Genomic DNA, 10,927 nt, shown 5'->3' with positions numbered 1-10,927 from the left:
TCAGCCCCGCCCGGACAGCCTCCGCGGCCCCGCGACCTCTCCGCCCTCCGAGGCCCGGCCGGTCCAGGCGCCCCGCTCCGGAGGCCGCCACCTCGGGCGTGGCTAGCGGGACGGAGCGAGTGCGCCGGGGCCTCCCTAGGCGACTCTCGCCTGAAAAGGCGGGGAGCCCGGCTTCCCGCGCCTCCTAAGGCCAGCCGGGGGGCGCGTCCGCCCCGTCCGGGACGGGAACTCTAGACGCGCCGGGGCTCGGCAGCCTGAGCCGCGGGGCGCAGGGCCCGGGTCCCGTCTCGTCCAGGCGGCCTCCCAGCAGGCCTGGCCCCCGCCTCCCGGCCGGCTTTGTGCTGCCGGTTGGAGGTGGGGCGGAGGGCGGGAGCGAGCGGGAGCCGGAGGTGGGTCCCGCGGCCCTGCCCGGGATTCGGTGGCGACGCTGCCTTCCCCCTCCTGGCGGGCGCGTCCTATCGGGAGTGCGTGGAGGCCGCCTTTCCGCTTTTCCTGGTCGCTTTACCCCGGCGGTGCGGCCACCCCAAGGAGACCTTCCACAGGGTGTTTCCGCGGGGGGAGGGCCGTAGGCCGCGGGCTGCCGGCGCCTTTCCTGGAGAAGTGGCCTGGGACCCGTCCCAAATCGAGGGACCCTGAGGGGGGCAGCAGGAATGCCCTGTGGACCTGCCCAGGGATGGAGGGGACCATCCTCAAAGTTAAGCCCCGGGTAGGGTTGGTGTAGCTAACATCACAGGCTATCATACTTAAGAAAAACTACCAGATATTAGTACCACTTTACCCACTAATGAAAAATTAAGTGCGAGCTACACACCGGAGGGGAGGACCTAGTTACAGTACAAACACGGGCCGAGGTCGGGAGCAGGGGTGGGACTGGGAAAGTGTGGGTTTGAGTGTACCCCCGCGCCCACCCCCAATTCTCTCCGTAACCTTTAAGAACTCACTCCTCGAGTTTGAAAACTTCAGTAGCCAAAAGCCGAGATGGCAGCACGGTGTTTTTGGTTTGTTTTGATCTTCGTGTCAAAAATGGTTGCAAATCTAGTGACTATTGGATAAGTCTTACTGTAATTCCTTATTTAACACGATTAACCTTCGGTTGCACCACTTCGTTTTGTGATACAACGGGACTCAAATGAATTTAGGATGAAAACAGGTTGGCTTTTAACCGATTGTACTTAGCACCAATGAAGATAATTTATTTAGTATTGAAAATAAGTTCTAATATAGTCGATATTGTGTTAACTTTGGTGACGGATTGTAACTAGATGTATTGTGCGAATCGTTTCGTGACCCATATAGACATCAAATCACTATGTTGTACACTTGAAAATATTTGAATGTGAGTTATACTTCAATTAAAAATAAATTTAAAGAAAGAAAATAAGCAATAAAACTAGCAATCTAGTTCACTGCGATACATTGCCTAATTTTTATGGGTAATAACTATCTAGGGTTATGTATACTTACATTTAATGAAAGTAACTTTTATCTAGTGATGGTTTCCAAGACTTCATTTAGTTTCCTGGGAAAAGTAATATTAACAATACCTCAAAGAGACTGTTGAACCCCATTTACGTCTCTTTGCCAAGACTATGGAGAAATGCTTGAAATTAATAAATGATTTTTGGATCATTTTTGCAGATTCTAGCCTAGTTCTTTAATGGCTGGCTGGCAGGGGTGGGCCCAGGTTTTATAAGCTTGAAGCTTATGCAATTGTGTTAGGTGGAGTAGGGGTGAGGGCTCCAAAAAAAAAAAAAAACCCATGTAAGCCTGTTTCTGGAGCTTCCTGCCAGAGCAAAGGGGAGTCCTGGAGCTTGAACTTTATCAACTTTTCGGTAAATCCCTGTAGGAGGCTTGTCTGTATTTTCTGGAACTAACCTAAAGGAATACACAAAGGACTTTTTTTTCTATAAACCCATCAAAGTATAGGTAAGCTTTTGGATAGCATACGAAGATAATTCCAGTTAGCAAGTCTGGACTGAAGTAGCATCATCTTTTTTATAGTCGTGAAGTTTTCAGATTGACACGATCTGCTTTTTATGTTCTGCAATGTTGATGCTATCGCTATTTAAAACAAAGTATTTTTAGGACAGTTTGTCTTTGTACATATTTAGAATTTTTCTACTCCCCCTTTCTAACATTTTATGGAGATTTATGATCTTTGTCAACAAGTATGTGTATTCTAGCCGCCCAATGATAGATTTAGAAACTCTTATTTTATTGCCAAAATATTCAGAATATATATATATATGATTTATTTGAAACAGGTGTTTTTCATTACCTATATGTGTTTTCTGATTACCTACCATTTGCAACACATTCAGATAGGTATCATAGGAGAATAAAAAGACGTATAAAGTGGGCCATGTCCTCAAGGGACTTACACTCTAGTGGAAGATGAAACAGGAACAGATATTACATAAATCCCCCTTCTCCCTACCCACCCCGCTTTTGCCTTAGGACGATTACCTTTAGTCATTCTGTGTGTTTTGTCTTAAGGAGTCCAGCCATTATTCTAGAAAGGAAAATGTCCAAAGTTATAAATACCTCATGTGGGTAGCGTTTCAAGTAATGGGATGAAATATTTTAATTAATCTTTCTACTCTTTAGTTTTATAAATGGATATGTTTCCATTTAGCTATATAATTTATTTTTTCTTTTCTTTTTGTTTTTTGTTTTTGGCCACACCACGCCGACCAGGGGTTGAACCCGGGCCACGGCAGTGAAAGCATGGAATCCTAACCATTGGACCACCAGGGAGTTCCCTATATTATCTTTTAATATCACCAATACTGAGTTAATCATATCTTCCTCGAAGCAATAAAAATACCCACTCATTTATTCAACAAATATATCTTGAGTGCCACTATATACTGAGCGTTGATCCTGGCACTGAGATTCATTAGCAGATAGGACAAACTGCCAGCCATTGTGGTGCTACCATTGTAGTTCCAGGAAACAGTGAATCAATAAAGAAGGAAATACGTAGCAAGTTAGATGATGATAAATGCTAAAAAGGGAAGCAAAGCAGGCTAAAGGGATTGAGAATAACGGGGAATTATTTTATATAAGGTGCTCAGGGATGGCCTCTCTGATGAGATGACCTTTGAGCAGAAACCTGAAGTGAGATCAAGCACTGAAGATACTAGGGATACGAGTGTTACAGGCAGATGGATGAGCAAGTGCAAAGACCCTGAGATGGGAGAGTACTTAGCATATTCTAGGATCAGAAAGGAGCCCAGTGTGGGTGAATCAGAGACTTAGAGAGACAGTGGTCCCATTAAGTAAACTAAGATAATCAGTTCTCTACTTAATAGTCCAGACACTTGTACACTCAAAACCAGACAACACTATACTTATAAATACAGTAAATACAGAATCAGCTAATAGTGTCAGTCTTGTATCTTTCCCCAGGTATCACCAGCTTAATGGCTAAAGTCCAGTGTTCTCTTCCCTACAATGGATTAAATCTTGCACGCTCCTTAATTTAGAGATGAAAAAAATGCACACATACTGGATGACCCCTGGGAATTAGAACTGAAGAAGAGGGACCAACATGGTGTTTGCTCTGACACTCATTCCTGTCTAAACCTCTTAATTTAACCTGCCACCCTTCCTGTCTATCTCAACCCTAAATTAGCCTCCAGTTCGCCCTTTCTTTCTCTCATCCGCATTCAATTTCTGCAAACTTGTATCCATCAGAAAACAGACTGGGCCACTGTGTTTGGAAGTGAGACACTGCAAACAGTGTGTTTTGGTTAGTTTTGCATCTTCAGTGAAATAAACTAATATACAGGCAAAGTTAACTTACCTGAAAAATAAGAAAATGCTAGACAACAATATAGAAGTCTGGATTGATTGAAAAAAAAAAAGGTTGAAGATAATTATGTATGTGCTTAGTAATAGGAATGTCCATAGGCATTCTTTAAATCACTGCAACACAAACTCATCTGATTACAAAAATATATCACCTGAGGCACTTGGTAAAACTACACTCCCTGTGCCCCACCCCAGAGTTATGGAATCAGATTCTTCAGAGAGGGGCCAGGGCATCTGCATTGGGTTATTTAGCAAAATAATGCTTTAAGTGAGTACTTTACATAATAAATTCAATTTATATATCCCTTCTCAGGTGTATATCCAGCATATAAGTGAAATGAAACCTGTAGGCTTTATGTTCATTATGCTACTTTTGGATGAGCAGCTTCTGATATCTTAACTAGGGTCTAAGAGTTCTTAGGCCTTCTCTCAATGTTGTTTACTTTTATTGTGTTGCTGAACTGTCCCTTCTGGAAGAGTGGGATCCTTTTGACAAGTCATATTTCCAGAGCTGCTAAACACCTGATTTGGAGTGATGTCACCCATGTGGCCTTCTGCCAGGCCCAGAGTTAAAAGGTCAAACTCAGATTTTAGGCTGGATCCCACTCACTAGGGAGCTGGGTTGGAGTTAGAAGGCCAACCTTGTCCTTCCATAGTTTTACATTAGAAGATAAAACTAGTGTTCATTTTTCTGGGCACAGTTATTTCATTGAATTTAGATTCTATTTTGTAGCACAAAGTCAAAGATAACGAGTTCTGATCTGTACAATCTGATGCTGGTCCTTGGTGAAATATTTAATGGGATGATGGTTGCAGTTTCATCTCTAGGGCTAATGGTAGCTTTAAGTATTACCCTAATAAGATGGTACTAGGCTTTCTGTTGATCTGTAATTAGGTCCTGTTTTAAACCAACCGCAGAGACTAGGCCACCCAAATGGACCCAGTGCCATCTGATTTAAGGAGGATTAAAAGTAAGTGCTGGAGCAGTGACGAAGAGCTGTATCTAGCAATTTCTACTATACTCTGCAAAGTCAAACAGAGAATTTATACATATAGTCAAGTAAGTCAAACATACATAACATTTATACAACACTACCACCCAAGAACCCCAAGAAGTATTTGTTTGAAATCTATAGATAATTTAAACAAGATTATTATTTTGATGTTTGGTTATTGAATCTAGTTTTCTTTTAAAGACTTAGGTAACTCAAGCAAATGCTTTGGTTCCTCTCTGTGACTTTGATACAACCAGGCATACGTTTCAGGTCAAAAGATAAACAATTTGCTTAAATTGTATTTTTCCTCTTATTTTGTCCTTAGTCTGAAGCAACATTTTTTCCCCCTCTTTCCCTCCCTCCCTCCCTCCCTCCCTTCTTTTCCTCCTTGGTCTGTCTCCTGATGCCACTTTGCTGATTTTTTTCCCTCCCATATTACTTGATAGGAATTGACACATGCACCTCTTCCATGCAGTGATATAAATATGAATCTGATTTTAGGTGTTCTTTTAGCCAGTGAACTTTGCTGTGTTCTCTTAGCATTTATAGCAACAGCAACCCGTTCTTGTCACCTGAGCCAAGAGTTAAGATGATGGCAGCAAGTGATGGCACCTTATCTAATTCAAGTCAACTGAGCTTAACCTTGGAAAATGTTTACTTTTAAGTTCTTCTTAGTATAAGGCAAGCCTTGTCCTAAATTAGAGTCCTCACTCATGATCCCTGATACTCATTTCGGGGTGCAGGCACTCTCTTCCTTTTCAAAAGGTATTCAAGGATTCCTGCTCAATTATAAAAAGTGAGGTCTAGGCTGAAACAGGGTAGTGATTGGTTTGGCAAACTTGTCCAGGAAAAATTCCTTAGCGAGCCGCAACAGGCTGAATAGGAATTTCTGCTTTGGCCCAGGAGGATGGGTGGGTTGCTTAGTAACAGCAACATATACCTGGAAGTCCCTCAGACAGCTTCACAGGTCTTCAACCGGAAGCCTCCAAAATCCAGATTCACTCTACCCTCCACCTGCCCTGCATATTTCCATCCATTAGAGAGGTCCTGGCTCCTCGCTTCCATTTTATTTATCCACCTATCCATCCATCCATCCATCTATCCATCCATCCTCCATCACCAGAAAATTACATTTTATGCTATAAGTCTTTCAATGGTCTGCGGTAGAAAGGACTGGGCTATAATGGGGTAAGTGGGGTAGAAGCAAGGAAGTACTTCTTTAGGGATCTACCCCCAACTTCCACCCCCATTTATACTGGGAAGGGAATTAAGTGTTTTAGCTTGATGTGTTCTGGTGAGTAGCAGGATTAAAGCAATATTATTTTTAAAAACAGCACATTTTGATTTGCTATATAAAATGCCCACCAAGCACACATTTTTAGAGCTCTGTGGAAAGTACTTAAAAAGCTGATACATTTCAGGGGGTTTCGATGTACATTTTGAGAATCTGTCCGGGTTATGGAGATTGACCGAGCATTTGAATGGGCCTTCAGTGGAAAGCAGTCGCTGCCTGTGGTGATGAACAGCCTTATTTTACTTTGTAATGAACAGGGCAATGAACTTTGTGGGGAGCATTTTTAAAGTGATCTGACTTCACATTCACTCCCAAGGAAATGCTTCCTTTACAAGTGTGAATGCAGACAACCCCCCAGAGCAGAAAGGGAAGCAAGACGCGCCTGTTGCTTCTTTTTATTTTGGTGCCAGCCTTTCGTCCAAATGCTGAATGCGCACGTGTAACAAACACCCCAGGGCCAGAGTCTCTTTTCTAAGGCTTCTGAATTTAGATCGGGGTTTCAGAAAACGGGGAAAGGTTGAAGTGAAGGGGACAAGAATGGAGAAAAGAGAGGAATTAAAAAGGAGCAGGGAGAAACTATGCTTTAGCCACCTTTGAGTTGCCAGCCTTTTCTCAGTAGCATGAGATTTGCCATGCTCCGGCTGCAGAGCTGGGCTCTAAGAGAGGATGACGTGTGCTGTTTATCCTCCTGGCGGATTGATTCTGATTTTAACTTGATGCCTTGAATCCTAGATCTAGGACGAGCCTTACAGATCATACAGAGTCTGGGAGTAACCAAGAGTAGGATTTGGAGCTAAAAGTTTGATTTGAGGAAAAAAGTGCCTTACATTCTTTCTTGTGTGTTGCATACTGGCGTTGTATGAATTGAAAATCTGAGGTTTTGGTTAATTAAAAAAATATACTCCGTTTTTTTGGTAGGGAGATTGAGAACAGGGGAGGCATTGCCTATTTGCTTCTTGAGATATGAACGTGAGTATATGAAACACATGGTTAAGGTTCCGACAGCATTTCTGTGAGTTAAGATGGCCTTTCCTTCCCACACTCACCCCAAATCATTGGTTTTAGTTCTCAGTTCAGTGAGCCTCAGAAAATAACTGCTTTCTGTACTTCTTGGATCTAACTTTTCAAAGCAGCAAGGAACAAAGGTAGCTTTTGCCTCTTCCCTGTATTGCCAATAAGATAATTAACATAAGATCAGAGGGTTTGTCTTTCATTATTTTTCACCTGTAAAATGAAGTCGAACTAAATGATCTCTGAGGATAATCACCTGCTCCAACATTCTGTGAGTCTCATTTTCTCCCTTGCAGTGGGGTCTGGGCTGGTGGCGGCTCACAGAATGGTGATGTTAACAAGATAGGAGACTACGGGGCACAGTGGGACCTGCTTCTGCTCCCAGGCCCCCCTCAAATCATTTTATTTTAGCAAAATAAAAGGTGGTTTAAGATGACAAAGAAACAGACTTCTGGCCGTCGAGAGGAATTCAGAGGGCCACACGGAATTCAGCATCTAAGCGGTAAGATCAATGGTTTACTTAGTGGACCCCCTCACTGCCTCACTGGGCTGGTAGATAAAGGTACAAGAAAATCAGATAAAAAGGGCTGGCAGCTACTCTGAGAACCTCCTTCCAGAACAGCACCCAGGAAGTGGTTTACTCTACGCAGGCTCGTAGAGTGAAGGAGAGGCAGTATTGGAATGGACGGAACATTGTATAAAATTTAGTAAAATGAAAACAGCAACAAATGGGCCTTCTCCTCTTGCCTTTTGCTGCCCTTTCCTCCCCCTTTTCCTCCTCCCTTCATCCTTCCCCTCCCATGCCCCACTTCCAGATTCCTCCTCCTCTTAATAAAACATAATTCAGGGACACCTACCGTCAACCAGTATTGCCAAGCCAATGGTTTAATAAGTGTTCAGAAAAGGTATTAAATAATATAAGAATTGCACCTGCAGTTTCACTTCGATTGTAAGACAATATACACAGGGAACCCTGCTCAATGTTATGTGGCAGCCTGGATGGGAAGGGAGTTTGGGGGAGAATGGATACATGTATATGTATGGCTGAGCTGCTTTGCTGTGCACCTGAAACTCTCACAACATTGTTAATCGGCCATGCTCCAATATAAAATAAAACGTTAAAAAAAAAGGACAATATATGATTTCACTCCAGGGCACACAAATGACTATTCATGTAGGTCAGGAATAAAATCTCCTTCTCTGGTATCCTATTGTGTTATAAGATTTAGAAGTCTCTGAAGTCCATTTTCTCTGAAGCCAGTGTTGGTACCAGGAAAAAATGGATCGAAGCCCCTGGAAGTTCTCAGGTGGAGGATTTTGATAGGTTAGAAGAGCCTTTAAGTACATTTATGCTTCCTGTGTAGACCACGGTTTTTAGCTGCTTCGGAATCGTGGCGGCTACTTTTAAAACTATGTCTATCTTACATAGTTTTGAAAACATTTTAAAAAAGGACAAACGTCTCAATAGAAATATGGTCCACAAACATGAGTAGACAGTTCACAAAAGCTACAAGTGATTAATAGACATATAAAATAATATTCAGTTTATTAATAATCCGAGAAATACAGATTACAGAAGAGGGAAGCTCAAGGTTTCCCTGTCAAATTGGCCAAGATTAACAAACCTGGGTTTGGGTAAAATACATTTCTAGGAGGATTATACATTCTTACAAACTTTCTGGAAGACAGTTTAGCAAAACTGGTTGAAATGGGCCTACCTTCTGACACCTGAATTCCAGTTTTAGGGCTTTATCTTAAGGAAGTAATCAAGGATATTAATTGTAGGAATATTTTTTAAAGTGAAAAATCAGGAAAGCTCTAAGTGCCCAGATACAGAGGACTGGTTTAGTAAATCACAGTTCAGGGGTAAGCATTATATATCAGATTACGGAAAAATATTTAATGACAGGAAAAATGTTCATGGTGTATTATGTTTTCAGGCATAGAAAATAAATAATAAACTATGATAATAAAACCACAGTAGGTTAACAGTGGTTTGCTCTCTGCATGGAGAAATTATAGATGCTTTTGTCTCTTATTTGTTCTTCTCTGTATTCTAGTTTGCTGAAGTGAGCTTGTACTGTTCTTGTAATTAGAAAAATTTTAAGGTTATTTAAAAAAAATAGTCATTTGGCCATGGAGATATTTAAAAATAACACACACACAGCTGAAATAAAATGGGAAAGCCTGCTTGCTTGTTCCTGGTAGAATTCAGCTGTTCCCTCCCTGCTGATAGAGGCATGTCACTCAGCTCTTCACTGCTGGTATGCCACGTGTGTCTTCTGCACTACGCCTCACTCACCTGTACACTTTTGGGTTAGTGTCTCAACAACCCTGTCTCTTTGGATTTGACCAATTATCAAGTGCACCTATTTTTCAAAATAGTACACCCAGGTGTGGGAGTTTTGGTGGTGGTGACTAAGCAGAAGAGAAACCTTTTCATCCACTCAGTAGGCTGCGTGGTCCTGCGCAGTTTACCTTGGAGAACATTCTCTGGAGGCGGGGCTGCCTTCCATGCCATCTCTGACCTAACCTGAGTGGGTGCTCTTGGGAACGACTCGGTGGTAGGTCCAGTTGTATTTAATCTTTTTTCAGGAACAGGGAGAACGCGGAATATGACTTCCTTTAAAAACAAAAAGTAGTTGTAGGCACGGTTGAGTTTTTATTATTTTTTTTTAAACAATTTATTTTTTCCGTAACATAGACTTGCTTTTCCCTGGAGGGCCAAGCGTGTGAGTCATGTACCTGCTTCTACAAGCTGGTACATAGATCATGCCAGACGCGAGATGGAGTCTGTTAAGCTGTGTGAGATTGCATCACTGAATTTCCTGCAGGCGTCTTTAATGGAAGCTTTGTCACAAATGTGAAGTTATTTACTTATCAACCTATCCGAGGAGCATCCACCAGGGAACAGAAAGTACACGATGTGAACTTGGAGGGAGAACGTGGCCTCACAGAATCACTTAAGTTGCCAAAAATATGTCAGGGAAAAGACGGGGGAGGGGCGAGGTTTAAACAAAAAGGAAATGAACTTTGCTAATGTGAGCAAAACCAAAGCAACGTTAGGTTGTGGGAATCAACACAGAGTTTGTGATTATACTTTTTGGTTGTGGATTCAAAAGTGAAATTTGCAATTGTCCCCTTCTCTCCCATGCCTACCTGGCTTCCCCTCCCCCATACTTTCCTTCTCATTGTGCAGAAATTCATCAGATCTCAAATACTGCACCTTACATTTTCAAAAATCGTTATCGATTTTGGTCGTTCAAAGTCTAAATAAAGGTGCATATCCTTGTAGGGCTTGCGAGAAGGAGATTAGGAAGGGCTACAGTTTGTCTTTTTATCCTGTGTTTATCCAATTTCAGCAAATAGCCTGAAAGGTGTGGTTTGTATTCAGCCACGCAGGACCACAAATTTGCTTTTTGAATTTGCCCACAAATCTTGGGACACAGTTCATTTATCACTCCTAGTATCCTGAAGTTGAATCGGCTGGCGGTTGTACCTGTTTCTCTTCTCTTTTCCTCATTTAAAAGACGCACATCCTTTTTTTGGGTTCCTGATCCTAATTTACAATAAAATACCTATGTGGTCAATACCCAGGGCACATTTAATTACAAGTTGGGAGTTTTTCTCTTGCAACATAACCTACGGTTGGCCAGGTGAACCAAATTGAACAGGATATTCAGAGATTTTGTTGTTGTTGTGCCAGATATTCCTGGAATATGGAAGAAATTGAAAATGTTTTTATGAATCTGAGATTTTTATTGTATTTACTGTTTGATGGGTTATTTTATAAATCACAGTTTTGAAGCAT

The 10,927-nt window shown here is 42.0% G+C and overlaps 1 protein-coding gene across 2 annotated transcripts in view; it reads left to right on the top strand.

Annotated features, from left to right (window-relative positions):
* GRHL2 (grainyhead like transcription factor 2) overlaps positions 1-10,927 on the top strand; it is a 160,410-nt gene that overhangs the window by 1,257 nt on the left and 148,226 nt on the right. The gene's annotated exons all lie outside the window — the stretch shown is intronic.

Source organism: Neophocaena asiaeorientalis, unplaced genomic scaffold (genome assembly GCF_003031525.2).
Source record: "Neophocaena asiaeorientalis asiaeorientalis breed wild unplaced genomic scaffold, Neophocaena_asiaeorientalis_V1.1 scaffold29, whole genome shotgun sequence".
Taxonomy (NCBI): domain Eukaryota; kingdom Metazoa; phylum Chordata; class Mammalia; order Artiodactyla; family Phocoenidae; genus Neophocaena; species Neophocaena asiaeorientalis.
This window is presented reverse-complemented; position numbering and strand designations above follow the sequence as displayed.